This window comes from Grampus griseus (genome assembly GCF_964374135.1).
Source record: "Grampus griseus genome assembly, chromosome: 19".
In the NCBI taxonomy this organism is placed as follows: Eukaryota; Metazoa; Chordata; class Mammalia; order Artiodactyla; family Delphinidae; genus Grampus; species Grampus griseus.
This window is the reverse complement of record NC_139013.1, coordinates 44,301,253-44,328,138: the sequence shown is the minus strand read 5'-3', so window position 1 is coordinate 44,328,138 and position 26,886 is coordinate 44,301,253. Positions and strand designations below refer to the sequence as shown.

Here is a 26,886-nt window from a genome sequence, read left to right as displayed (position 1 = left end):
CTGGCTTTACTAACCTCTCATGATGTTCACAGCCTCTTTGTTTTCTAAAGTTCCCTTAATAGAAAGAAACAGATGTTTACTAGATAGGATGAATGGAACTGCTCATCTGGCTCAGAATATACTCATTTTTACTGAATCAATATTAAATCACAGTTTATAAAAACCCACTCCAAAACTCCTGGGACTCTCCACCAGGATACGCTTCCCAAAGTAAATTCCATCAGATCACAGCTCTTAAACTGGAATGCACATTGGAATCACCTGGGAAGATTTTTTTAAACTGTGATGTCTGGGTCTTGCCCCCAAAGCAGTGATTTTCAATTGGGTGATTTGCTCCTTCCACCAGGAAACACTTAGCAATGTCTTTTGGTTGTTACAACCGGGAGAGGGTGTGACTGGTATCTAGTGGGTAGAGCCGAGGGATGGTACTAAACATCCCACAATGCAGAGAAAGAGAAAGGCCTCCATAGTAAAGAATGTCTGGTCCCAAATGTCAATATGGCCAATGCTGAGAAACCTCATTAAAGATTTGACTCTTTAGATATGTGTTCACCCTGCGTGTGGGAGGTTTTTTTTTTCAATTAAAAAAATTTTATTTTATATTGGAGCACAGTTGATTAACAATGTTGTGTTAGTTTCAGGTGTACAGCAAAGTGATTCAGTTTACATAACCATGTATCTATTCTTTTTCAGTCTTTTCCCATTGGCATGGGAGTTAAAACCTTCCCAGGTGATTCCATTATGCAGCTAAGTTTGAGGGAAAAAAGCTAGAAACCTGTTGCTAGAGAACATTTGCATATGTGGCTAAATTGCTTTCAACCCTGTGCCACTGAGTTTCAACTGGAAAATTTCCACATCTTCTCATTGGATCGTGAGCTGGGTTGGAGGTTGAAGGTGGTTGGAAGAAGGAAGAGTTGGTTGCTTTCGTAAGGAGGACCCCACAACATGCTAGAATGGACATCTCCACAAATATAAGTTTTGCTGCTTATTATTCACCTACTTAGGAGTTGGCCTCGCTGGTATACATCAGAAGGATCATTAACTACAAACAGTCACGTCCTGGGAAATTGGCCACTAGGAGTCACACATGGGGGAAGCAAGCTGGCTAATCATTGCCGCTGCCCTGGGAGGTGACAGCTTCTTTGGGGGGGAACTCCAGGAAGGGCAACTGCAGTTGCACAACTTCAGGGGTACTGTTCACATAGAACACAACACGAATGGTGCTTCCTGGCTCCGTAGCCCCCAAAGTAAATTTTTACATTCACCAGATTGCCTAGACTTTTAAGCTAAACCGTTTTAAATATTTTTGCCAAATGAAAATAGCTCTATATATTCTATTTTTTAAGTTTTTTTTTATGTGGACCATTTTTAACGTCTTTATTGAATTTGTTACAATATTGCTTCTGTTCTATGTTTTGGTTTTTTGGCCGGGAAGCATGTGGGATCTTAGCTCCCTGACCAGGGATCAAACCTGCACTCCCTGCATTGGAAGGCAAAGTCTTAACCGCTGGACCACCAGGGAAGTCCCTATTCTGATACTTATACTGTCTCAGATAATACTAAGGAGAATATATTTTATATTATATATATGATATTTGCATGTGTATATGTGTATATATATAATATAAACAATTTTTTAAAAAATATTTATTTATTTATTTATTTGGTTGCACCGGGTCTTAGTTGTGGCAGGCAGGCTCCTTAGTTGCGGCATGCATGTGGGATCTACTTCCCTGATCAGGGATCGAAACTGGGCCCCCTGCATTGGGAGCACGGAGTCTTAATATAAACAATTTTTAAACACAAATGGTATTATATTATACATACCAACTGCAACTTGCTTTTTTTTTTTGGCCATGCCATGCAGCTTGCGGGATCTTAGTTCCCCAACGAGGGACTGAACCCGGGCTACGGCAGTGAAAGCTCAGTCTTAACCACTGGATCGGCAGGGAATTCCCTGCAACTTTCTTTTTCATTTAACTTTCTATATTGTCCACTCCACAGGTTCAGACATGTAGCTATGTTATTCCATCTAACAACTACAGAGTATTACATTGTGTGGAACTGATGACCTTAAAGAGTAGTTGCTTATTAAATAAGGGTGGACTGAACACAAGAATTCCTGGAATCCTAAAACATGACACTAAAAATACAACAAGGATAAGGATTTACAAGGACAAGAGAATGAGAAAGGAGATGAAAACTGATGATGTCAACACAGTGTGAGCAGATGGAAAGAGAGAAAGAAGTGGTAACCAGAGAAAACCAGAAGCCTTGCATGTGACAAGAGAGGGGAGGAGGGTGGCTAGGACACGTGGATAATACCACAAAGCAAACTGATTCACCCAGCAGAAAGGCTCAGGAATCAGGCGTCAGACACTTTGCACAGCAGACACAAGACACAGGGAAGAGGAAAGAGGGAAGAGGTATAGGGACAACTGGACCTATAGATCCCATCCCCATGTATACAGCCCAGAGATTTCTGCCCCCAAACCCTGTAACACAGGAGGTTTATTCTCTGGGGGAAAAAAAATTACAGAGGGCCAGATTGAAGCAGTGGATTTAGAACAAGGAGATGAATGAAAGTCTGCAAACTGTACAGAGAAACATCACAATGCCTCAGCTCCTCCACCCCCACCCCCAGATCTATTCTCCCACCTGGCTCTCAAAGTCTATCAACCCGGCTTTATACCGTCTGCACAGGAGCTTGGAAGGGCCTTCTTTAGAGGCAAGGAATAAAGGGAATAACACCCAATAAACCTACAGACATCTGTGGTAAGGGTCTATCGACAAAAAATTCAACAGTCTCTCGAATTCTTCTTTACTACAAAGTGTTGGATGTGATTCTAAGGTCACAAGCATGGCCATGCCTATGTGTAGGTCGAAGGTAACAGAAATATAATGGAAGTAGAGGGAATGCTCTAGAAATAATGATCAAGGATATAGGGGATATTTTATGTTGAAGCTGGGGATCTTAGGAACACAGTGGTGGGGGTAATGAAGAGCTGTTAGAGGATGTCAGACTGAGATGGACAGGAAGGAGAGAGAATCCGGAGCAACAACCAGGATGTCTACCTCCTAATTCCCACCAAGGAGACAGTCATCATGGGTCAGAGTGTCGCCAGTGCACTTTCCCATTCAGCAAACATACTGTGTGTACCTACTATGAGCCAGGTTCTGGGTTAGGGAACATGTAAAGATATAGACTAAGATGCTGTTCTTGTCCTCAAAGAACTATTGATCTATACAGGGGATATCGCCAATTGTACAGCTCCCTGCTGTCCTAGGATAGACATGGGGTCCTGAGACTCTCCTGTTGCTTTCACAGATCCCTGCCTAGGCACAACATTGTGCAGATCCCTCCTCATTTCCTCACTCTCCTCCAGCCTCACACAAAAATGTCTTTCCCTTAGCATTCCCACTCAGTCTGTGAGAACCACAATTCGGCACAGCTGAAGGTCTCTTCTGGCTGTCATGTCAAACTAACAAATTAGCATGGAAAAAGCTCACTATGTCCAAGGGGCTAGCTAACTGGCGTTCAAATTCCATCATATAGGCTTGGAAGTTTAGCATTTATAATGATGTCTTCAAAATAGAAGAGGGCTAATAAAAAGAAAGGAAATTGAGTTATTTGTAGTGAGGTGGATAGACCTGGAGTCTATCATACAGAGTGAAGTAAGTCAGAAAGAGAAAAACAAACACCATATGGAACACATATATATGGAATCTAAAAAAAAAAAAAAAAGGTTCTGATGAACCTAGGGGCAGGACAGGAATAAAAACACAGACGTAGAGAATGGACGTGAGGATATGGGGAGGGGGAACGGTAAGGTGGGACGAAGTGAGAGAGTAACAGTGAAATATATACACTACCAAATGTGAAATAGCTAGCTAGTGGGAAGCGGCCACATAGCACAGGGAGATCAGCTCAGTGCCCTGCGACCACCTAGAGGGGTGGGATAGGAAGGGTGGGAGGGAGGCAGACACAAGAGGGAGGAGATATGGGAACATATGTATATGTATAACTGATAAACTTTGTTATAAAGCAGAAACTAACACACCATTGTAAAGCAATTATGCTCCAATAAAGATGTTAAAAAAAGAAAAGAAAAGAAACACAGCAGTTTAGGCCTAGAGTCATGAGCCATACATTTTTTGTTTGTACACCTCCTAAGGTAATTTTGTGAATACTAGGTAGTTGCAGTTAACAAGCATATTAAAAGATGCTCAACATTCTTACTCGTTAGGAAAATGAAAATGAAAATCACATTGAGATACCACTTCACATCCACTAAGTTAACCATAACTTTTTTTTTTCTTTTTTCTTTTGGCAGTTCTATAACTTTATTGAACAATCAGCAGTTAGTTCTCATCCACACTAACTGTCTGTAGATTTTTGAAAGTGGTGACAGGTACATAGGTAACCAATGTATAGAGCTTGTTTGGTGAATCTTCCATTATGTTTTCTGGACAACTGCACACGGATACAGTATGGGACATTCCTTATTCCTTTGGCCCAGACAGCTTTGTTGAGCCTGGTGTCAATGAGTACATCTGGAGTTCCCATCTCCTTCATGGCAAATTTCCAGATTTCTCTGAGTGCCCGAGGGGCACGCTTCTTGAAACCCACTCCACGATGCGCTTGTGAATGTTGATGGTGTATTCTCTGGTCACCACCTCGTTGATGGCAGACCGGACCTTCTTCTTCTTGCCGCCCTTCATTGCGGGAGCCATCCTGCCCGGCCAGCGTTGGAAAGCTCATGACTTTTTTAAAATGGAAAATAACAAGAGTTGTCAAAGATGTGGAGAAATTGGAACCTTCATACATTGCTGGTGGAAATGTAAAATGTTGCAGTGGCTGTGGAGAAGTTTGGTAGTTCCTCAAAAAGTTAAACCAAATTATCAGCAACGTCACTCCTAGGTATAGAACCAAAAGGATTGAAAATAGGTATTCAAACAAATACTTGTACACCTATGTTCATAATAGCAGCACTATTCATAATAGCCAAAAGGTAGAAACAACCCAAATGTCCATCAGCTGATGAGTGAATAAGCACAATGTGATATATCCATTCAGTGGAATACTATTCAACCATAAAAGGGACTGAAATACTGATACATGATACAACTTGGATAAACAGCAAAAACATGTTAAGTGAACGAAGCTAGACAAGGTTACATACTGTATGATTCCATTTATATGAAACGTCCAGAGTAGTAAATCCATAGAAACAGAAAACAGATTAGTGGTTGCCAGGAGGAGTGATTGCTTAATGGGTGTAGAGTTTCCTTAAACGTCCAGAGTAGTAAATCCATAGAAACAGAAAACAGATTAGTGGTTGCCAGGAGGAGTGATTGCTTAATGGGTGTAGAGTTTCCTTTTTTTTTCTTTTTTAAAAAAGTTATTTTATTTATTTATTTTTGGCTCCGTTGGGTCTTTGTTGCTGTGCGCGGGGTTTTCCCTAGTTGTGGCGAGCAGGGGCTACTCTTCGTTGTGGTGATTGCCATGGCTTCTCTTGTTGCAGAGCACGGGCTCTAGAGCGCAGGCTCAGTAGTTGTGGCACACAGGCTTAGTTGCTCCATGGCACGTGGGGTCTTGCTGGACCACGGCTCAAACCTGTATCCCCTGACTTAGCAGGCAGATTCTTAACCACTGCGCCACCAGGGAAGTACCTTAGAGTTTCCTTTTGAGGTGATGAAAATGCCTTGGAAATACAGGTGATGGTTGTGCAACACTGTAAATGTACTAACTGCTACTGAATTATACAGTTTAACATGGTTAATGGTTAATTTTATGTTTTGTGAATTTTACTCAATAAAAAAATCAATAAAAGAAAAAAAGACCTAAGTAGTCCCCCTACTCGTTTTTAGCTAATATTTAACATTTCTGAAGTTTAAAGAGTTGCAAAGGATGTAACTTCTGGTATATTATATAAGCCCGATGTGCTGCTGGCTGCGCTAAGAGGGCAGCTCTCCAGTATATTATAAATAATGACAATTTAAAATAAAACTGTTAACATCATTCTTTTAAATATATCCATACAATCCTAATGCTCTAATTGATACCCCATCACCTATTTGTAAAAATACATGAATAAACTCTTCTTTAACTATCAGATATTGTATCTATTTTTCCAGAGTTACCACATTATCTTATTTAAAATGTGCAGTTTTCAACAACCAAAAACCACTTATGAGATATACAAAGAAACCAGAATGTATGGCTCATACACATAGGAAAAAAGAGCTATCACTATTTTACATCGCTCCTTTTTCTCCTTAAAATGATATTGCCATTACATTTCCCCACATATTTTTATCCTTGTGTAATTTTTTATGGTTTTTGTTTTTGTTTTAGTTTCCTGATACCAAAGGTCCCAAATATTAAAAATTTCTTCTGGATTGGGTTGTTATAATTGGTATTAGTATACATTTGATCAAAATAATGTAAGTATTACAAATTTTGATAAATAATACAAACAGTTATTAAACATAAAGAAATTTGCTGAAAATACAGATCTCTTAATAGCATGGATGGGGCTTTTTTTTTCTGTTTATTCTTGAATTCATGGATAAATATTACCTCTTGCCAAAATGAAAAAGTTCAGCATAAACCTCTATTTCTTGATTTTGCGTCTACACATTCAAGTACTGTTCACATAAACAAGTAGATGGGAATAGAGAGTTTTGTTATAGCAATGGCAGTCAATCAATCCTTTGACGGCATATGCCAAAACCCACCCAATGGTCAATCATCAAAAGATTACTGTCAGTGATCTATCTGCTGACAGCTAGATTAGGTATTTCTTCAGTGAGTTTATTTTTTAGATTCATTTATTCATTTATGTTTTAATTTTTGTTATTGAAGAGTTCAAGTCTATACAAATTTAGAAGAGGAATGAAATGAATCTCTACGTGACCACCATCAAGCTTTCAACAGCTTTACCAACCTATGGCCAATCCTGTTTGATCTCTATCCGCCCCCACTATCTGCTCTCCATCCCCCACCCTTCACCACTGCTGGATTATTTTGAAGCAAATGCCAAGTATCAGGCCACTTCTTCTGTAAATACCTCTATATATAGCTCTAAAATATAAGGACTCTTTTTAAAACAAACCAGTACACCTAAAAAATGTAAGTCATCCAGTATTCAGGCAACATTCAAATCTCCCCTGGTTGTCTCATACATGCTTTTTGTTTTGTTTTGGTTTGGATTTTAGTGTTGGTTTTTCAATTCAAGGTCCTAACAATGCCCACAAATTGCTTTTGGCTAATATTTCTCTTGTCTCTTAGTGATAGATTCTTCCTCCTGTTTTTCTTTCCTCTTGTAATTGGTTTGTTGAAAAACTGGGTCATTTTTCTTGTAGGGTTTTCCACATTCTGGATTTTGCTGATTACTTCTCCCTGGCCTCTGTATTTCCTAAAAATTGATATTTAGGCCTGGTCAGATTCAGAGTTGATACTTTGGCAAGAATCTTCCATAGGTGAACCAGTGGTTAAGATCCGCCTGCCAATGCAGGGGACACAGCTTTGATCTCTGGTCTGGGAAGATCCCACATGTCATGGGGCAACTAAGCCTGTGCACCACAACTACTGAGCTCACGAGCCACAACTACTGAAGCCCACGTGCCTAGAGCCCGTGCTCCGCAACAAGAGAGAAGGCACTGCAATGAGACACCCACACACAGCAACGAAGAGCAGCCCCCTCTCGCCACAACTAGAGAAAGCCCGCATGCAGCAACAAAGAGCCAGCACAGCCAAGAAAGCCCCCAAAAACCATATACTTTGAAAATGTCATCTTTAGCTGCTAAATAAAACTTAAAAAAAAAAAGAATCCTTCATAGGTGGTGTGTGTGTGCTTCCTGTTTCATTGGAGGTACATAACGTCCGAGTATCTCTTTTTTCTGATAGTATTAATCTGTGGGTTCAATGTACCCACTCATTATCAAGGTCCCCATTAGCTTTTCATCTAATGGTTTTAGCAATCATTAATGATCATTTCTTAGATCCATCATTTCATTATAAGTTCCTCTTTCATTATTTTTATTTTTTTGTTTTTTATTTTCCTTTTTCATTTTTGACAAAAATAAATCATTGGAAACTTGCAAATTAATTTGTTGCCTTCTTATTGGAGTCATTCACTTTCTTAATTTCTGTAAACTAGTATACTTTTTAAAATTTCAAGAATTATATTACATAATTATTAATGTTGAGTATTATGTAATTACAATGAATTATATCTGTTACTCTTTCACTTAAGAGATACCTTGTTTAATCTGATAAACTCAGAAGATATTGGGAAAATCAAAATATGAATTCCAATGCATCACAGCCGATTCAATATTTTTCCAATAAAAATAATTTTATCTCATCCCACATTTTAAATACATTTTTGTCAAAAATCTTAGAGGGCTTCCCTGGTGGCGCAGTGGTTAAGAATCTTCCTGCCAATGCAGGGGACATGGGTTTGAGCCCTGGTCCGGGAAGATTCCACATGCTACGGAGCAACTAAGCCCGTGCGCCACAACTACTGAGCCCGTGCACCACAACTACTGAGCCTCCGCTCTAGAGCCCGTGAACCACAACTATTGAAGCCCGTGCGCCTAGAGCCCGTGCTCCGCAACAAGAGAAGCCACCGCAATGAGAAGCCCGTGCACTGCAATGAAGAGTAGCCACCCCCCATCCCACCCCACCCCCGCTCGCCGCAACTAGAGAAAGCCCATGCACAGCAACGATAGACCCAACGCAGCCTAAAATAAATAAATAAATTTATTATTTTTTTAAAGAGAAAAAAGAAAGAAAGAATTACACTTCAGGAGAGTTTTGGGGTTTTTGTTTGTTTTTCTCTTTGCTTCCTTTGAAGCAAAGTTTTCATTTATACAGATATAAAAGGTACTACAAAAGAGACTTCCCTTCCACCCTGTTCCTCCTCCACCCTGTTCCTTTCACCAGAGGTTATCAATGAGAAAGAATTTAAAACATGAAATCTGTTGTAATCCTGTATATGCCTGGGGCAACATAAGAGAAACCATTTGAGGCTAATCTATAGTCCAGGAAGTGTTTGGGTATTGTAAAACCTTTGTTACGGAAGACTAAGTATAGAAAGTTGGAAGCAGGGTCGAGATAAAAAAGGCACAGAAGCAAAGAAGAGGATGAGGGACAAGGGAATGAAATAATGAGTCTGGGAGTGCTGAATTATAACTACGAGTTATGTGTGAACCCAAGGCAGGAACAGTTTTCAGAAGTCCACAGAGCAGTTAAGATCAGAATAAATCCAGGTAACCAAGACCAGTCAATGTAGAACCTAGGCATGGAGTCAGGCCCCAAGACTGCCCCTCTTTTCTCAGACTGATTAATGATCTTGAGCCCCTACCCTCCAAAACTGCTTCATGGATAGAGAACCCCTACATTTTAGAGCTGAGAAGAAACTTAGAAATTATCTAACACATCTATTCTCAAGGACTTTGGTCTCAGGGCCGCATAATACTCTTAAAGATACTGAGGACCCCAAAAGTTTCTGTTTATGTAGGCTATGTCTATCTATATTTACTATATTAAAAAGGAACACTGATGAATTTTTAAAAATATTTATTAATATATTTTAAAATAACAATAATAAACACATTACATGTATAAGACTTTCTATGAAAAATAACTATATTTTCCAAAACAGAAAAAAAATAAGTGAAAAGATCAGCATTATTGTTGAAAATCTCTTTAGTGCCTGACTTAACTGGAGACAGCTGGATTCTCTCTGCTTCTGTGTTCAAGGTGTTTGATATCACATGGAGTGGAGCCTCAGGAAAAACACTGTATACATACAAGAGTGGTTTGGAACGTACAGACTCCCCTGAGATGTCTTGGGAATCTCAGTAGTTCCTGGACCACGGTTTGAGAACTACTGATCTGATGTAATTTAGGATTATACTTTCCTATAATGCCACTTATTAGCAATGTGACCTTCAGCAAGTTACTTGACCTCTCTAGACCTCAGCTTCCTTAGCTGTGAAGTTGGACTAATAACAGACTTGCGTGGATTCCTATAAATGTGAGTCCTCACAGTCAGTTAAAATACAGAAGTGAGGGGCTTCCCTGGTGGCGCAGTAGTTGAGAGTCCACCTGCCGATGCAGGGGACACGGGTTCGTGACCCGGTCCGGGAAGACCCACATGCCGCAGAGCGGCTGGGCCCGTGAGCCACGGCCGCAGAGCCTGCGCGTCCGGAGCCTGTGCTCCGCAACGGGAGAGGCCACAACAGTGAGAGGCCCGCGTACCGCAAAAACAAAAAACAAACAAAAAACAACAGAAGTGAGGTGACACTGATAAATGTTTAATATAGTGTTTGGCCCCTAGTAATCACTCAAATGATGACTCTTCTACTACTGTTGTTAATATTTGTTATGACAACATGCCAAGCATTGTGCCAGGCACCAAGGATCATATCAAAGTGAGGAAAATAGCCTGAGTCACTTAAGAGTAGGGGAGATAAAATAAATGCATAACTGTGAGAACAAAAGATTATGACAAGAATGATAGAAGAGAGAGCGGTCACACTCATTCTCAACAAATATTAATGAATTGCTTCCTGTGTTTCAGGAGCGACACGCAGTAGGGGGCCAATATGGTGGAGAGGAAGGGTGGCAGGAGGTAAGGGGGGATATGGAGAGATCGGGGTGGGCCATGGACACATTGTGTAGGCCTTGTAGGCCAATGTGATTTGGGATATAAGGAAATGTTTTATGAGGAAGTACCATTTGAGTTAGAATTTTGAGAAGAGGTAGGATTTGGGAATAGAGTTGACATACACATTCTTTTATTTACTCATCCAAAAAACATTTGATTTTTCTGCTAAGTCTGCTCCACGTTGTACAAACGAAGGATCCCTACTTTCAAAGAAGATATCTTGCATTTAACTGTTTTTATAACAAATATAGGATCACTTGAAAAAAAAAAAAACTGGAACATACAGGTGAGCAAAAATGACAAAATAAGACCCACTCATAATCTCCCTAATCCACAGAACACCACTTCAGGACCAGGATTAAGGTGAGGTGAATTTTGCCTCAGGTGCAAAATTTCAGGGGAGGGGAAAGCGCTAAAAAAAATCAGTAATATTCTAATTTTTTTAAAAATCAAAATTATTGCAAAAAATTCAGGATGACACAATACCTAAGGTTTTTTTGTTTGTTTGTTTTTTTGCTGTACGCGGGCCTCTCACTGTTGTGGCCTCTCCCGTTGCGGGGCACAGGCTCCGGACGCACAGGCTTAGTGGCCATGGCTCACGGGCCCAGCCGCTCCGTGGCATGTGGGATCTTACCGGACCGGGGCACGAACCCGTGTCCCCTGCATCGGCAGGCGGACTCTCAACCACTGCGCCACCAGGGAAGCCCAATACCTAAGTTTTAAAGAAAAGCAGGCTCCAACCCTGTGCTTGCCCCACTCAGCCTGACTGTGCTTGGTTATTTTCTGTATGTTCCTTCTTCCCAACAGATCCATTCTCTGCCCTTCTCAGCCCTGCTCTGGTCCCTGGGGGGCTGGTCCCTGAGGACTGCATCAATGGGCTTCTTTGCCTTCTGGTTTCCAGTAGGATTCAACCAACAGGAGGCACCTATTAGAAACCAGAGGGTGGGAGGAGAGAGAGGTTGGAATATTTCTTTTCCCCACTCCATCCCTTCTCATCACCTATTGGAAGGAGACCCTAGAGCTGGAGTAGTGGGGCCACCTGGGCCCCCCGCTTTGTTACAGATCTGAGGAATTCAAGGTGGGGAGCAGCAGACCTGTACTGGGTTCTTTCGGCATCCTGAGGACAGGTTGTGTGTGAAGCTTCAGGACTCAGCTTCCCCAAGGTCCACCTGCCAGTTTCAACCCTAAGCCGGCTGACCAGTGGTTTTGTCCATAGGGAGTCTGAAGAAGCTGGAAGAGCAGGCCTGCCAGTGTAGACTTCCTCCTTGCCCCTTAAATAAACTGTGCTCACTTTCATTCAGTCCTCACCACCAGTTGATTACACTTCATGCCTGTCTGATTACAGATTTGAAAAGTCAGGAGGAACATTCACCGCACAATAGAAAACATGCCCCGGGGGCCCAGAGGAGTTAGCTCACTCCCCGGGCTCTCCAGGGAGGCCCGCAAGAGCCCGTGGGAGGGAGGCGAGGCGCTGAGTAGAGGAGGATGTGGTGGTGAAGGTAGATCTCCTCGGAAGGAGGAAACAAAGTTCCCGGGCGACAGAAATGTGAAAAAACGGGGCAAAGTGAAGTGAGGCGTAAGCATCCACGCTGGAAACGCAGTGAAGCAGAAAAAGCAGCCGTGCTGTGAGGAGCGCCCAGGAGGGGATGAGGTGGCGTGAGAAGCGAGATGTGCTCAGCAAACAGCACAGGGAGTTGGCCTGGGAGCCCCTGAGGTGAACACCATTGCCCTGACGGCTATTGGGGGGCTGTGAAAACTCCCTTCCCAAACATTTTAAAGCAGGAAGGAAATGAATCTAGCTGGGGATGGTTTTAGGTGTTGCCCCTTTATCTTTTGCTCAGACTGTTGGCCAAGTTCAGAAGTTTCCACTTTGCCTTTAGATCCTCTCGCTTTGGATTCCACAACCCCCTCATCACCCCTGTAATCTCACAGGGGAGACAGACATGTAGAGCAAAGTGCATAACTGCAGAGGTCTGTACAACCCAGAGACCACTGCAGTGGGGCAGGGAGGGAGGAGACTGAACTGAGCAGCAGGGTAAGGAAACGTTGCACAGACAAGGCATGTCTGAACAGAGTTTAGAAGGCTTAAAAGGAGTGTGTCAGGTGGAATGGGAGCAAAATGGAGAAAACATTCTAGAGAAAACATGACACAAGATTTTAGATAAGGTATTTATCCTTCCTAACTAAATTCCACTTGCATGAAAAACAGTGGCACCCACCTAACAAATATAATTAGTGGATTATGAAACACTTTTTGAGGACAAAATGACATCCTCACACCTGAAAGGTAAATGCTACCACAACTCAGGTGAGATGTGCTCTTAAGAAAAGCACTTAGAATAGTTTATTCCGATGTTGATTCTGGTTTTGGTTACATGGAGTCTCGTTCATTCTTACATCTGACCTCTACCCCTGGCTATAATTAGTTTTTCACAGAATTAGACCAGCAGAGGCCAGGGGAGTGTATGGAAAGCAAAATAGAAGAAAATAAGACAACCCAATAGCCGGAGCGGGGAAGAAACAATTCATGGACCCCCAATGGACAACAGGCTAAATGACTGTCAGGGAGAGAATAGCAAACCTTTTCATCTCAAAATAATTCCTTGGTCACTGGCATCCAGCAGAAATCTAGACTTTAATAAGAGATGTGATTTAAAAATAAATGGGGGACTTCCCTGGTGGCACAGTGGTTAGGAATCCGCCTGCTAATGCGGGGGATACAGGTTCAATTCCTGGTCCAGGAGGATCCCACATGCCTCGAAGCAACTAAACCCATGCACCACAACTACTGAGCCTGCGCTCTACAGCCCGCGAGCCACAACTACTGAAGCCCACGCGCCTAGAGCCCGTGCTCCACAACAAGAGAAGCCACCGCAATGAGAAGCCCGTGCACTGCAAGGAAGAGTAGCCCCCGCTCACAGCAACTAGAGAAAGCCCACGTGCAGCAACGAAGACCCAACGCAGCCAAAAATAAATAAATTAATTAATTAATAAAAAAGATAAATGGGAGCATAATATTATTTTTGTATTAAATTATTTGATATGACTATTAGCCATATTTCTGCAAAAACCATCCCACACCATGCTGCTAGAATTTAGCAGCTAAGGTTGACCCAACCCTTCATTATGTCACTCCCTTGCTCAAAAGTTAACTATCCCCTGCTGAGTAAAAGATAATGTTAAAATGTCCCTAACCTTATATTCAAGGATCTCCACGACTGGGCTCCATGCTGCCCTACCACTCCCAGACATTTTTTTTTTTTTTTAACTATTTCTCTGTAGAAACTCTCTTCCTAGGCAAAACTAGTTTGCTCAGTGTCCCCAAAACATGCGATACCATGTGATTGTTGCTGACCTTTCATAAGGATAATATTCTTGCCTTTCTCCCCACCCCCATACTTGACTAGGCTACTAGAAATGATATTTTCCTCTGCAGACCCCTAGAGGAAGTTCTCTCTTTCTCTTTTTTTTATATTAACACAAATACTTTTTTCTTTAAGCCATGCAAATTTTTTGACATGATTTAGGAAATATCAGTAGTTCACAATGGTTTGGTATTGTGTACTGAAGATAATAGTAAAGATATGTAGACTGAGTCATATCCATTTACACTCTACCCTTTAAAGTGTTCTTACAGTATTTAGATTATCTTTAAACGGATCTATACAACATAATAAAATATAAAATAGATTGCGCAATGTTTAAGAAATAGTCATTTGTACTTGAGGCAGTAAAAAGCTTTAATCTGTGATGAGTGTTTACTATATACTGTAGCTTCACATATCTTGCTGAACTAGGTTTTCTGTGGGTGTGTCCATTTGATTACACTGTTTAACTATGGGGAATTTTGCACCTGTCGTGCACAAAGAAGTAAGGCCCTTTGTAAAGGTTGAACAAAGGTTCATTCATTCATTCCTTTCACAAGATTTCACTGTGCACCTTCTAGGTGCCAGGCACTGTGCTAGGTGACAGATGTACACAGATAAAAGTGTCCTGTCCTAAGGGAGCTCCCTAACGTTAGTTCAGGAGACAGGGCTAAGGCTTGTAGCAGAGCTATACCCAAGGGACTCTGTGTCAATGATCCAGTGCCATAATAATGCTAAGTAGCAACCAACCACGTAACTTTAGTGGATGAAACAGTAACTGTTAATTTCGGCGGTTGCCTCAGCAGTTCTGCTGATTTGGGTTGGGCTCAGTGAAGTGTCTGGGGGTTAGGTGCTGCTGGCTGATCTAGGATGGCCTCACCGTGTTGATCTAGCTCTGTTTCATGTGTCTCTCATCCTCCAGCAGGTATGTTCTCATGGCACTGGCTTAGACACAAGAGGAAGAGCATGCTCTTGAGGAGTTTTAAGCTTTTGCTTTAAAATATCCCACTGGTTAAAGCAAGCTGCATGGCTGAGACCAGAATCAGAGTTATATGGCACAGGGCATGGATACAGAGATGGAAGAATGGGGGTTGACATTGCAATCTATCACAGGCTCTGAACACACACACCAGGGGCACCTAACTCAGCCTAGGGAGATGAGGAATGGTTTCTCCAAGAAGGTTATGTTGACTTGAGTAGAATTTTGAAAGAGAAGATGGAAGCTAGCTAGGGAATAAAGAAGATGCTTTAAACAGAGCAATCCACATGAGCTATTGTAAGTACTTCCACATTTTTGCCTCATAGATGCAGATACCCTTTGCCTGTTAACCTTTTCTCCCTTTCCCATTTGGAATTTAGATTTGAGTTCTACATGTGCAGCAAACTTCTTATGACTATAAGGCAATAAGTGTCAGGTTGAAGGTCTGCAGAAAGACGGCACTTAACACATCACTGGGCCACTGTTAAGAGCCCCAACTGACTATGCCCAGACTTCTTGTCATATGAGTCAGCACCAGAAACTCCTGTAAAATCCCCTGAAGAATTACCTTGTTCTTCAGTGTTCCACACTCCACCCCTTTCTTCCTTCAATCAAAACTCCCATTTGTTCAGTCAAGCTGACTCCAGATGCTTTGCATCATTTGCAGAAATGGTGACACTATTCATCTCCAGAATGACATTTCTAAATTTCTAGAATTTCAGGTGCCCTCGACAAGACAACACCCCTCCCCTGACCTCATCACTGTGAAGAGTAAAGATGGGCATACCTTGGACGCGCCTGGAAGGTCCTTCATACCTCCCTTTCCTCAGTATTCACAGTTTGGCCACCGTTATCTGCCTTCAGACCATCATTATCTGTTATCATTATTCCCTTTAGCCTGGTTTATGCTAGTCACACAAGGAGCCCCAGGATTCTAGATCATTCATTATCCCTTGCATTTCATCCCAAATGGTCCTGTACATTCTGTTTTCTAACCCCATTTCCTACCCTCTTCATCTCCTGAAACTCTCAGGAACTGGCTGTTGGGATCCGCAAAATTCCTCTTTTCTCAAAATCTCTGAATTTTTCCTTCTTGCTCTAAAGGAGATCTGGGTCTCCTCTGAGGACAGTGATTCCTCTGCAGCCCTCTCAAGTGGTGGCTGTTTTTTCCCCACACCTTGCAGTGGAATAGGTATCCTCTTTGTCCTTTTTTTTTTTTTCTCTTTGTCCTTATTGCTGCTTCCAGATCATTCTGCTTCCCTCCTTCCCAAAAGTGTCCAGCTTTGATTCTGATGTTAACCAGACTATGCTACCCTCATTGCCATCATGTGGCCACTACCAGTCTCCAACCCTGCTCCCACATAACCTCAGTATCCTTATAGATGATGCTTTCAAAACACGAATTTCTAAAATCCCTGACTGCCTCTCCTCTAAAAAGTTTGTCCTCCATTGTAGCTCAGTTATTCCCTTTGTGTCCTTGTTTCACCTCTTATCTCACTTAGATTCTGTGGTTTGTTATTATAATCACTCCTTCGAATATAACCTTGGTTCCCTTTCCCCTCTCTCTCGCTTCACAGTACTTTTCTGACAGAACACAAGCCTTAATAAAATCTAACCTTCCACCTATGCATGCACAAGTGGGCAGCTGAACATGACTGGAAAATTCACATACCTCTGCTAACTGCTCTCTCTTTAAGTTTATGACCACTCACCTTAAAAAGGCCTTCAATGTCACTCATCAATTCTACTTACATTATCCTAGCACAGTCATTAACGCATTCTCACAGATGACCATTCCATACCTTCCCCTCTCTTTTCAAACTTTTCATAACTTCTTCCCCATCCTAAGATGACAACCTTGTCTCCTAGTTCACTGAGAAAATAAAAATAAGAAGAGAAAGTCCACAAGGTTCCCACCTCCCCGCATCCATGCTCATCTACTCTGCCTTCCCTCCTATCAATAATGATGAATGGTATGTGCTCCTAACTTGGACCAACTCCTCCACTTGTGTACACCTGATTCCATCACTCCAACCATTCTCCTCTCTCTCCTGGATCATTTCCCTCAGCAAATAAAGAAGCCATTATTTCTCTCATCTTCAAAAACAACAACAACTGTCTCTTGATCTCACTTCTCTTTCCAGCTACGGTCCCATTTCTCCTCCCCTTCAGACAATGAGAATTGGCTATTTTCCCATCTCCAAACCTTTCCTCCCATCAGATTTTCATGCTTATGACTCCACAGAATGTCCTCTTGTCAAGGTTATGAATGACATCCAAATTGCTATATCTAATGGTCAATATCTATCCTTAATCTTTCTGAAGGTTTAAACACAATTGATTACTCCTTTCTCCCTGGAACACTTTCTTCTCTTGGCACCACACGCACTTTGTTTTCCGCCTATCTTGCTGGGGACTCCTTGGTTTCTTTCGTCCTCTTCTCCAACTTCTCACTCTTCCTGAGTGCTTTTATCCAGCCCTGTGGCTCTCTATGTTGATGATTCTCAAATACACGTTTCAAGCCCAGACCTCTCCTTTGAATTCTATATATGTATGCATATACATATATCTAACTGCCCGATCAACATTCCCACTTGGTTGTCCAATAGGCATCTTGAACTTAACACATCCAAAACCAAATTCTTGATTTCTACACCAAAGTCTAATTCTTCCCATCTTTGAAAATGGCAACCATACACTTGAGTCAGCCTTGACTCCTCTCTTACCCTCATTGCCACATCTGATCCATCAGTGAATTATTTGACTCTACCTTTAAAATATATGTTTTAATAGATATTTTAGAATCCACTACCTCCACTGCTACTACCCTGATCCGAGACAATGGTCTCTTGCCTAGCCTCCTAGCTGACCTCCCAGCTTCTGCCCTTGACCCTCTTATGGGTTATTCCCCTCACTGTATCCCAAATGATCCCTTAGAATATGTCATTCCTAAACTTATAGCCTCCAGTAGCTTCCCATTTCACCCTACGTCAGAGTCAAACTCCAACTAATAAGGTCTACTGCATTCCTACACCGTTTGTCCCATCCTGCCTTTGCTTCCTTGCAACCTCCTCTCTCATGCTCTCCTTGCTAACTCACTCTGATCAGTCACACTGCTTTCCTTGTGATTCCTGGCTTAGCACCTCTGCACTTGCCTGTTCCTTTTGCCTAGAATGGTCTTTCCTCAGGTATTTTCCTCACCTCCTTTAGGTTCTCGCCAAAATGTTACTTTCCCTGACCCTTCTATTAAAAATTGGAAAACGGAGTTCCCTGGTGGTCCAGTGGTTAAGACTCCATGCTTCCAATGAAGGGGGCCTGGGTTTCATCTGCAGTCAGGGAACTAGATCCCACACACATGCCGCAACTAAGAGTCTGCATGCCACAATGAAGATCCTGTGTGCCACAACTAAAAAATGAATAAATAAATACATAAATTAAAAATTGGAACAACCCCAGCCCCGGTCACAATTTCTCCTTTCCTTACTTTTCTCCACAGCACTTGCCACAATCTGATATACCACACATTTATGTGTTTGTTCCCCACCCAACAGAATGCAAGCTCCACAGACACAGAGAATTTTGCCTGTTTTGTTCACTGCTGTTCTCAGGGCCTAGAGTAGTGCCTGGAGTGTAAGAGACACCCAACAAGTATTTCTGGAATTTACTGCATGAAGGAGATTATGATGGAGAGTACAGAAACAACAGCACTTGAAAAAAATACTTAATGGCATGCCAAGTTTTCATCTTGCCTATACTGAGCTCCACTGCAGCACTTCCAGCAGAAAGGTGATAGGGATCAGATCTGTACAGCGAAAGATCACTCTAGCTGTAGGGTGGAGCAAAGACTGGAGGGGTGGGATTGGAGGTGGAGGGAATAGTTGAGGGGCTGTTGGCAGAGATTCAAGCAAGGAAAATTGAGAGTCTGAGCAAAGACAGTGGCTATGGACATAAAGGGAAAGGGAGCAAAGTTGACAGTTACTTATGGGTAGAACAGACAGACCTTGGTGATCAATGTGATACAAGGAATACAGACCAACAGAAGACACCCTTTTATTCTCCCCAGATTTCATCCCCAGCAACTCCTTGACTGGGCCATCATGGATCACCTGCAGCAGTCTCCACTGATTTTTGAAAGCCTGGAGGCAGAATCCTCAGATCACATCCTGTCCTGACTCCAGGTAAGGCATCATCCAACAATGTCAAGCTCCTGAACCACCAAGAACTTACAAGTTCTTGTAAGGAACTTCTTCTTGTAAGGAACAAGGAACTCCTGGCTCTATTTCCCATTTTCTCACTCACTCACTCTGACGTGTTAAGGAGACTTAAGCAAGCAAGAACCAACAAGAAACTTAAAACCGTGTTTACCTTTTACCTCCTACTGACCTACCTTAATTCAGCGTGTTCTCCCAGTGTTGACTGAAATAGATACTTCTAATACAGAGATAGGGGCTATCCTATTTCCAGGGGATCCCCACCCAGGTGTCCTCCCTCAGGGCCCAGCTCAAGGAAGCAAGTTCTACTGAAGGCCGTTGTCCATTTGATAATAGGATTTACAGCAACCAAGATTCCCTTCCCGGCATACTTCTTCAGAAGGTCTTGGCTCCCTAGGATGCTAAGGTCCAACTAACTGCTACCGTCTACAGATGCTTAGCCCAAACAGAAAGCTCCAGTCCTCCAGAATTCATTCTTTAAACCCAGCCGCTTAGCCAGTACCCTGGTTGGGACTGACACCAGGCTTTGGTAAGCCACACAGGGCTGGTGAACAATGGAGGGAGTGTAACGTCACTCAAGTTTCAGGCCCTAACATCCACACTGCAGGCTGAGGCATACTGAGTGAAATGAGGAGTGCTGGAGCCCCTACGTGAAAAGGAACGCAAGGAAAGCTGGACTGCGCTTTTAGTGTCACTGTGGACAGGAAAGACAGGTAGCCAAGTACAGCAGTTGAGAAACTCCAATCCTAGTACACAAGGAGTGATGGTCTGGGTGAAGGTAGCAGGAATACGTAGTGTAACCAGTATAGAAATCCTTCTTGGTCTCTTGAGAAAATCAGACTCTGGTTCAGGGGCTGACCAAGGATTTCTTCACCATTCAGATGGGTCCCCAGACTGTAAAGATCCAAGAGCAACTGATGGAGCTCAGAGCTCTGCTGTATAGTGGTCCCTGGGAGAAAGCTCTCTCCACAAAATCACAGTTTGGGAAGCACCTGAAGTGCGTGCAGACTTTTGTAAGGATTCTTAACTTGGGACCCCTTGAAATTGGATGATTTGCAAATGTGCGTTTTTCTAGAGAGAAGGTCTTTATCTTTCATCAGATTCTCTGAGACTCAAGAAGAAAGGGACTGGAGGAGCCGGGCGTCCCGGGCGAGGGGCAGGCGGCTGTACCGGCCCCGGTAGCCGCGAGCGGCGCAGCCCGGTCCCGGCCGGGGGTCGCCAGCGAGCCGCCGCCGGCTTCATTCATTCCCGCGGCTCCGCCTCCTTTCCCGGGCTCAGGAGGCGCGTCCGAGAGGATGGCATTCCCTGTGGATATGCTGGATAATTGCAGTCATGAGGAAATGGAAAATTCTGCTGAAGATTACATGTCAGATCTCAGGTGTGGGGACCCTGAAAATCCTGAATGTTCTTCTCTTCTCAATATTACGATTCCTATTAGCCTGTCAAATTAGCTTTGTACCTCTCTATGGTGGAGATCAGACCCAGAAAGTTCTTGCTCTTTCTGCACCCGAGGACTCACTCACAGCTGCGGCACTTTACCTTGCTGATCAGTGGTGGGCTATTGATGATACTGTGAAAACATCTGTCCCTTCTAGAGAGAGACTTAAGCAGGTGAGAACTCTTGGGGAGAGAGGCGTTCTGTACTGAATCGAATTATTTACAGAAAGCAGGAAATGGAGAGAAATGAGATCCCATTCCTGGGTCATAGCAGTACTGATTATGCTAAGATTCTGTGGAAGAAAGGAGAGGCCACTGGGTTTTATCCAGTTAAGCCTACAGGAAGCATATGTGCCTTGTTTCTTACCCAAAGCTACCAACTGCCAGTTCTTGATACAATGTTCATAAGAAAGAAATATAGAGGGAAAGACTTTGGGCTTCATATGCTGGAGGACTTGTTGATTCCTTCACAGAAGATGCACTTGGCTTGTGGTATCCACTGACCTCTCTTATGTACACAGCTTGCAACCAGTACTTTGAAAAATATCCAGGAGACCATGAACTGCTTTGGGAAGTTGAAGGTGTTGGACACTGGTACCAGAGAATACCAATCACCAGAGCATTACAAAGAGAAACATGTAAAATGACTGCAGTTTCTCAAAATGAAGCTAAAAGACCTGTGTCTGGAGAATATGGTCTTGCATCTGTTCCAAACTATGAAGCAGGAGCTGAAGACAGTTTGTCTAGTGAGATGCAGCTAACTATTGATTCTCTAAAAGATGCCTTTGCAAGCACTTCTGAAGGTCACGATAAAACACCTGTTTCCACTCGTACTCGAAGTAGTCATCTAAAGCAGCCAAAGATTGGAAAACGGTTTCAGGATTCTGAATTTAGTAGTTCTCGAGGGGAAGACGAAAAGACTCCCCAGACTTCACCTACAGCTTCAGTGAACAAATTGGAGTCTACTGCACAAATATCAGAGAGCTCAGAAAAATTCTTGGAAGAAGAACCCTAACAGACTGTGATTGAATCTGAAGATGAAAGTAGTGATACAAATGTTTGACCAGCACCAGAAACCCAGCCAGGCCTGGAAAAGCAAGAAGGTGAAAAGGAATCTGAATTAGAGCCTATGAATGGTGAGATAATGGTTGATACTCTTAAGACTTCACCTATAACAGAAGAGGAGGACTCCACTAGTGAAGTTTTAGGTGAAGAATTAAAATTGCAGTTTTGGGGCTTCCCTGGTGGTGCAGTGGTTGAGAGTCCGCCTGCCGATGCAGGGGACACGGGTTCGTGTCCCGGTCCGGGAAGATCCCACATGCCGCGGAGAGGCTGGGCCCGTGAGCCATGGCCGCTGAGCCTGCGCGTCTGGAGCCTGTGCCCCGCAATGGGAGAGGCCACAACAGTGAGAGGCCCGTGTACCGCAAAAAAAAAATAATAAAAATAAAAAATAAAATATAATAAAATTGCAGTCTTTTAATGCCAGTGAAGACTCTACGAATCTTGTTCCACTGGTGGTAGAATCTTCAAAATCTCCTGAGGCTGTTGCACAGGATAAGACTTCACATGTAACTGACTCAGAAATGTTGCTAGATGAAGGCCCATCTGATGACAAGGGGCACACTGAAGAGTGGCTGCCTCTAGTTTCAAGAAAGAAAGCACATTTTGGGAGTTCAGACAATGTGGCTACTATCCCAAATGAAGAATGGTTTTCCAAACTCCGTGATAACTGAATTTTCTGAAAATGTATCACCCAACACTACTGCCTCATTGGAAGACCAGGGTGAGGAGGGGGTAGCCGAGCCTCAGGAAACATCTCCAGCTCTTCCTCAGAGCTCTTTAATAGAGGTTGAACTTGAAGATGTGCCATTTGCACAGAATGCAGGACAGAAGAGCCAGTCAGAGGAGCAGTCTGAAGCATCTTCTGAGCAACTAGATCAGTTGACACAATCAACAGAGAAGACTGTGGATAAGCAGCTCAGAGGAGATAGAAGTGGAAGTGCCTGTGGTCGACAGGCGGAATTTAAGAAGAAAGGCCAAAGGGCACAAAGGACCTGCAAAGAAGAAAGCCAAGCTGACCTGAATGAGGAAGAAATGCGGATAACATAATTGTTGTTTTTAAAATATGGCAGTGAATAAATAGCATGGGGCACAGGACAAAAACTCCAAATTTTCAATTTGAACTTATTTATGATGCTGCTTTTCCCTCCCCTGTAGGACCTAGGATACACCGTTCTTTTTAATTTTTCAGGCTATTTTGTGTAAATACAATTTTTTTCATTATTAACCATGTTTCGATTTTGGGAAACCAGATCATACTATATTTTCTTTAGCAGTTGGGGATATCTGACCATTAATATTTCAGAAAATATAAATTAAAAAATGTGAAAGTAGTAGGGTTTCCATCAATTGTAAGGATCACAGAAATCTTTTATACTAAGGGTTTTAATAGTAATCTCGGTGAAGGTTCTAGAAGTTTTATCTTAAATTTCAAAACTAATCACCATTTTTTAAAATGTAGGCATACTTAAACAAAAATGTCAGTAAATTAGGATAAATGCAACTTCAACTAAATGAGAGCACAAATTTGGAAATTTATGGTCAAAGGTTTATGAAGGTGGTATTTGGGCCTCTTAGTTCTTAGTTGTAGGTGCAATTTCTTCCTTTGACTTCAATGTCTGTGGAAAGGCACAAACAAAATCTGTTTCCAGTTCACTCTTGATAACATCTGATATTAATAGTACTGCTAGGGATTTAACTCTGGCCTGTAGGCACTCGTATAATTATTTAAAATTTCATTTGAATCTGGGGACTGTACTTTTGTCCTCACCCAGTTAACATGTATACTTTAGAAGTGTGAGAACCCTTCCTAAGGCTTCTCCTTAATCCTGCCACTGCCTTTATTCTAGAATCTTCGTTATATTCCCCTCACTTTCATCCACTTCCCTCACTCATGGAGTGATTCCTGTCAAAAGATCTTTTTGCCTGCCTGTCAGCTTATGCCCTTGGCTTCCATTTTTGGTAGGTTTGGAACTGCGTCCCACAATCTTAGACCTAGAGGGCAGGAATAAGCTGCCCTAGGAGCCATAGTTACAAGAGCTTAAATCAGATTGGAGGCTTCATTTGTCCCTTTTGGCTTGCTCGCTCTTGATTTGCTCTGTGCGGACAGGTTACAATCTAGCCTGCGTGTACATTGTGGTTGCCTTTGCCTGCGCAACACAAAGGCCTTTGCCTGGGTAAACTAAAAACAAAAAACATCCTCAATTGTTTATTTTCGTAAAATAATTTATTTAAAAATGAACAAAATGGTTATTCTTAGAATCCAAAGAGAATCTTAAAACAATCCTACTCTTTGGAAGTATTATGTGTACTCAAATTTTCATGTAAGTTTGGGAATGCTTTGAGGCCATTTAGATTGTTTTTGTTTTGTTTTGTTTTTTTGCGGTACGCGGGCCTCTCACTGTTGTAGCCTCTCCCGTTGCGGAGCACAGGCTCCGGACGCGCAGGCTCAGCGGCCATGGCTCACGGGCCCAGCCGCTCCGCGGCATGTGGGATCTTCCCGGACCGGGGCACGAACCCGCGTCCCCTGCATCAGTAGGCGGACTCTCAACCACTGCACCACCAGGGAAGCCCTAGATTGTTTTTAAAACTGCTTGGTCCTTACATGAAAAAAAATGTGTTATGACTTTGTGTCATTATTTGAGGTGCTAAGGATTGATGTTGAAGGTTTATTCAGTCTACAGTCAGGTGATACTAAATTTTATTTTGGGATGTTGGCATTTTAGAAAGATTTAAAGTTGAGATAAAAATCTTTAGCAGACAGGGCTTCCCTGGTGGCGCAGTGGTTGGGGGTCTGCCTGCCGATGCAGGGGACGCGGGTTTGTGCCCCGGTCCGGGAAGATCCCGCATGTCGCGGAGCGGCTGGGCCCGTGGGCCATGGCCGCTGGGCCTGCGCGTCTGGAGCCTGTGCTCCGCGGCGGGAGAGGCCGCAGCGGTGAGGGGCCCGCGAACCGCAAAAAAAAAAAAAAAAAAGGTGTAGTTTAAGACTGAGCTCACTGACAACTCTTGATGTGTGAATATAGTTGCTGAGGTTTACAAAAAAAGAAATGTGCAGTTATTCATATATGACCACTAAGGACTCGCAGTATAAATTTACACTTGTTAAACTTGTTTGCTTTAAACAGTAGGTGCATTTTAAGCAGTTTCAAAACTTTCTGTTCAGCACACAATTTTTGTCCATATTATCTCTGACAGAAAATGTTATTTTGGACTCTCAACCACTGCGCCACCAGGGAAGCCCCCTGAAACAGATTTTAATGTAAATAAAGAATTTATACTAACATTACTCATCTGTGTAACAGTATTTTAGAAATTTCTGCCTTGTATGTCCACTAGTAGCAATACTGTGTTTGGAGTGTTAACCTAGTCTTTCATGGGTGTGATTAGTTACAAATGTTTATGCTTCTGTTTGCATACTTAGTATCAAGCTTGATTTGTACAAGATAGTTTAACTTGCTTATTTTTGGTTGTGAAAAATAAGCAAACCTCAGTTCTGTATCCAGTGCTTACCTTCAGTCCATTTTTTTTTCTTTCACCCTCCAAAACTTGTCATTCATACATTCCCCATTTCTATTAGCGGCAAAATCATTTGTTAAAATCTAATTGTAAGGAAGGTTCTGCTTCTGTTATCCTGAAGTAATTGTATCTTACTGGATAGTAATTCCCAAGGAACTAGCCTTTCTTTTCCTTAGTGTCTGTGTGTTCTAAAACTTCTAAGTCTACAATTTAGAAAAGATGTTACATTATTCAGAATAGCGAGACTTACTCAAGTACTTACGATTGTTTTCTTGGTAGTTTCTTTTTTCTAATTTTTTTTTTTAATTTTTAACAGTAGTAATTAAACCTGTATTTTGTGATTGTTTCCTGGTCTGTGTTTTGAAATTCCTTCCCTTTTCCCTAATATCGTTGGTGAGATGTGTTTAGATACTGAATTTGTTTAGACACTGATTTTGTTTAAGGCACAATTAATCACATTGTTTGTATTTTCAAGACAGACTTAAAAAAATAAACAGAATTGAAAGCAAAAACAAAAAAAAGAAAAGGACTGGATCTGTACAAACTTATCTGCACTTTCCAAAATGGTAGCATTAGCCACATTTCAAGTGTCCAATGTCCACAAGTGGTAGTTGCCACTGTATTTGTGCAAAAACATTCCTCACCACAGAAAGTTCTATTGGACAGTGCTGCCTTAAAGAAATGGTCCATGGTCATGTAGGAAGGTAACATTACCTGATGAGTAAGCCTGGGCTTTCAACAGACCTGGGGTTGAGTCCAGATTTTGCCACTATAAACCATGTAACTGTGGATACATTATTTAACTTCTCCAAACCTCTATTCCATCATTTGGAAATTATGAAATTTACCTTCTAAGGCCATGGCAAAGACAATGTGATAACCCAAATAAGTGTGAAGTATAGTACCTGGTTTGTCGCAAGCTCTGAAGGAGCAGTAGCTACAGTGATCTTCTTTCATAACCTTCACGCTCCATAATTCCTTTTTGGAAGTGCCCTCTGTTTTGGATACCCTGAGTTTTCGATTAATTACCTATTTCTTTTTTTTTTTTTTGGCTGTGCCACACAGCATAGGGGATCTTAGTTCCCCAACCAGGGATTGAACCCACACCCCCTGCATTGGTAGTGTGAAGTCTTAACCACTGGACTGCCAGGGAAGTCCCATGAATACCTATTTCTTAACGACTGCTTCCAGCCAGCCTTTCCAGGAGTTCTTCCTAACTGACTCATGAATCACAAATTAAAGAGGCTAAGATCTGTGGTATTACACGAAGGAAGGAGGTGTGATGGCTACTTGCACTGAGCACTGTGGGAGGTGCTTCATTAATCATTAAGAACATTGTGTTTGGGACTTCCCTGGTAGCACAGTGGTTAAGAATCTGCCTGCCAATGCAGGGGACAAGGGTTTGATCCCTGGTCCAGGAAGATTCCACATGCCGTGGAGCAACTAAGCCCGTGCACCACAACTACTGAGACTATGCTCTAGAGCCTGCGAGCCACAACTACTGAAGCCCGCGTGCCACAACTACTGAAGTCTGTGCGCCTAGAGCCCGTGCACCGCAACAAAGAGTAGCCCCCCTCTCGCCGCAACTAGAGAAAGCCCACACACAGCAACAAAGACCCAACACAACCAAAAAAAAA

General features: G+C 42.4%; 1 long non-coding RNA gene and 2 pseudogenes across 3 annotated transcripts in view; 1 reads left to right on the top strand and 2 right to left on the bottom strand.

Annotated features, from left to right (window-relative positions):
- LOC309837070 overlaps positions 1 to 26,886 on the bottom strand; it is a 71,713-nt gene that overhangs the window by 7,932 nt on the left and 36,895 nt on the right. The window lies entirely within an intron of this gene.
- LOC309836594 (large ribosomal subunit protein eL31-like) lies at positions 4,338 to 4,737 on the bottom strand (annotated as a pseudogene). Its single transcript has one exon. The product of its transcript is annotated as a large ribosomal subunit protein eL31-like (transcript).
- Positions 20,533 to 22,757, top strand: LOC309837306 (soluble lamin-associated protein of 75 kDa-like; annotated as a pseudogene). Its single transcript has 2 exons — positions 20,533 to 21,902; positions 22,147 to 22,757. The product of its transcript is annotated as a soluble lamin-associated protein of 75 kDa-like (transcript).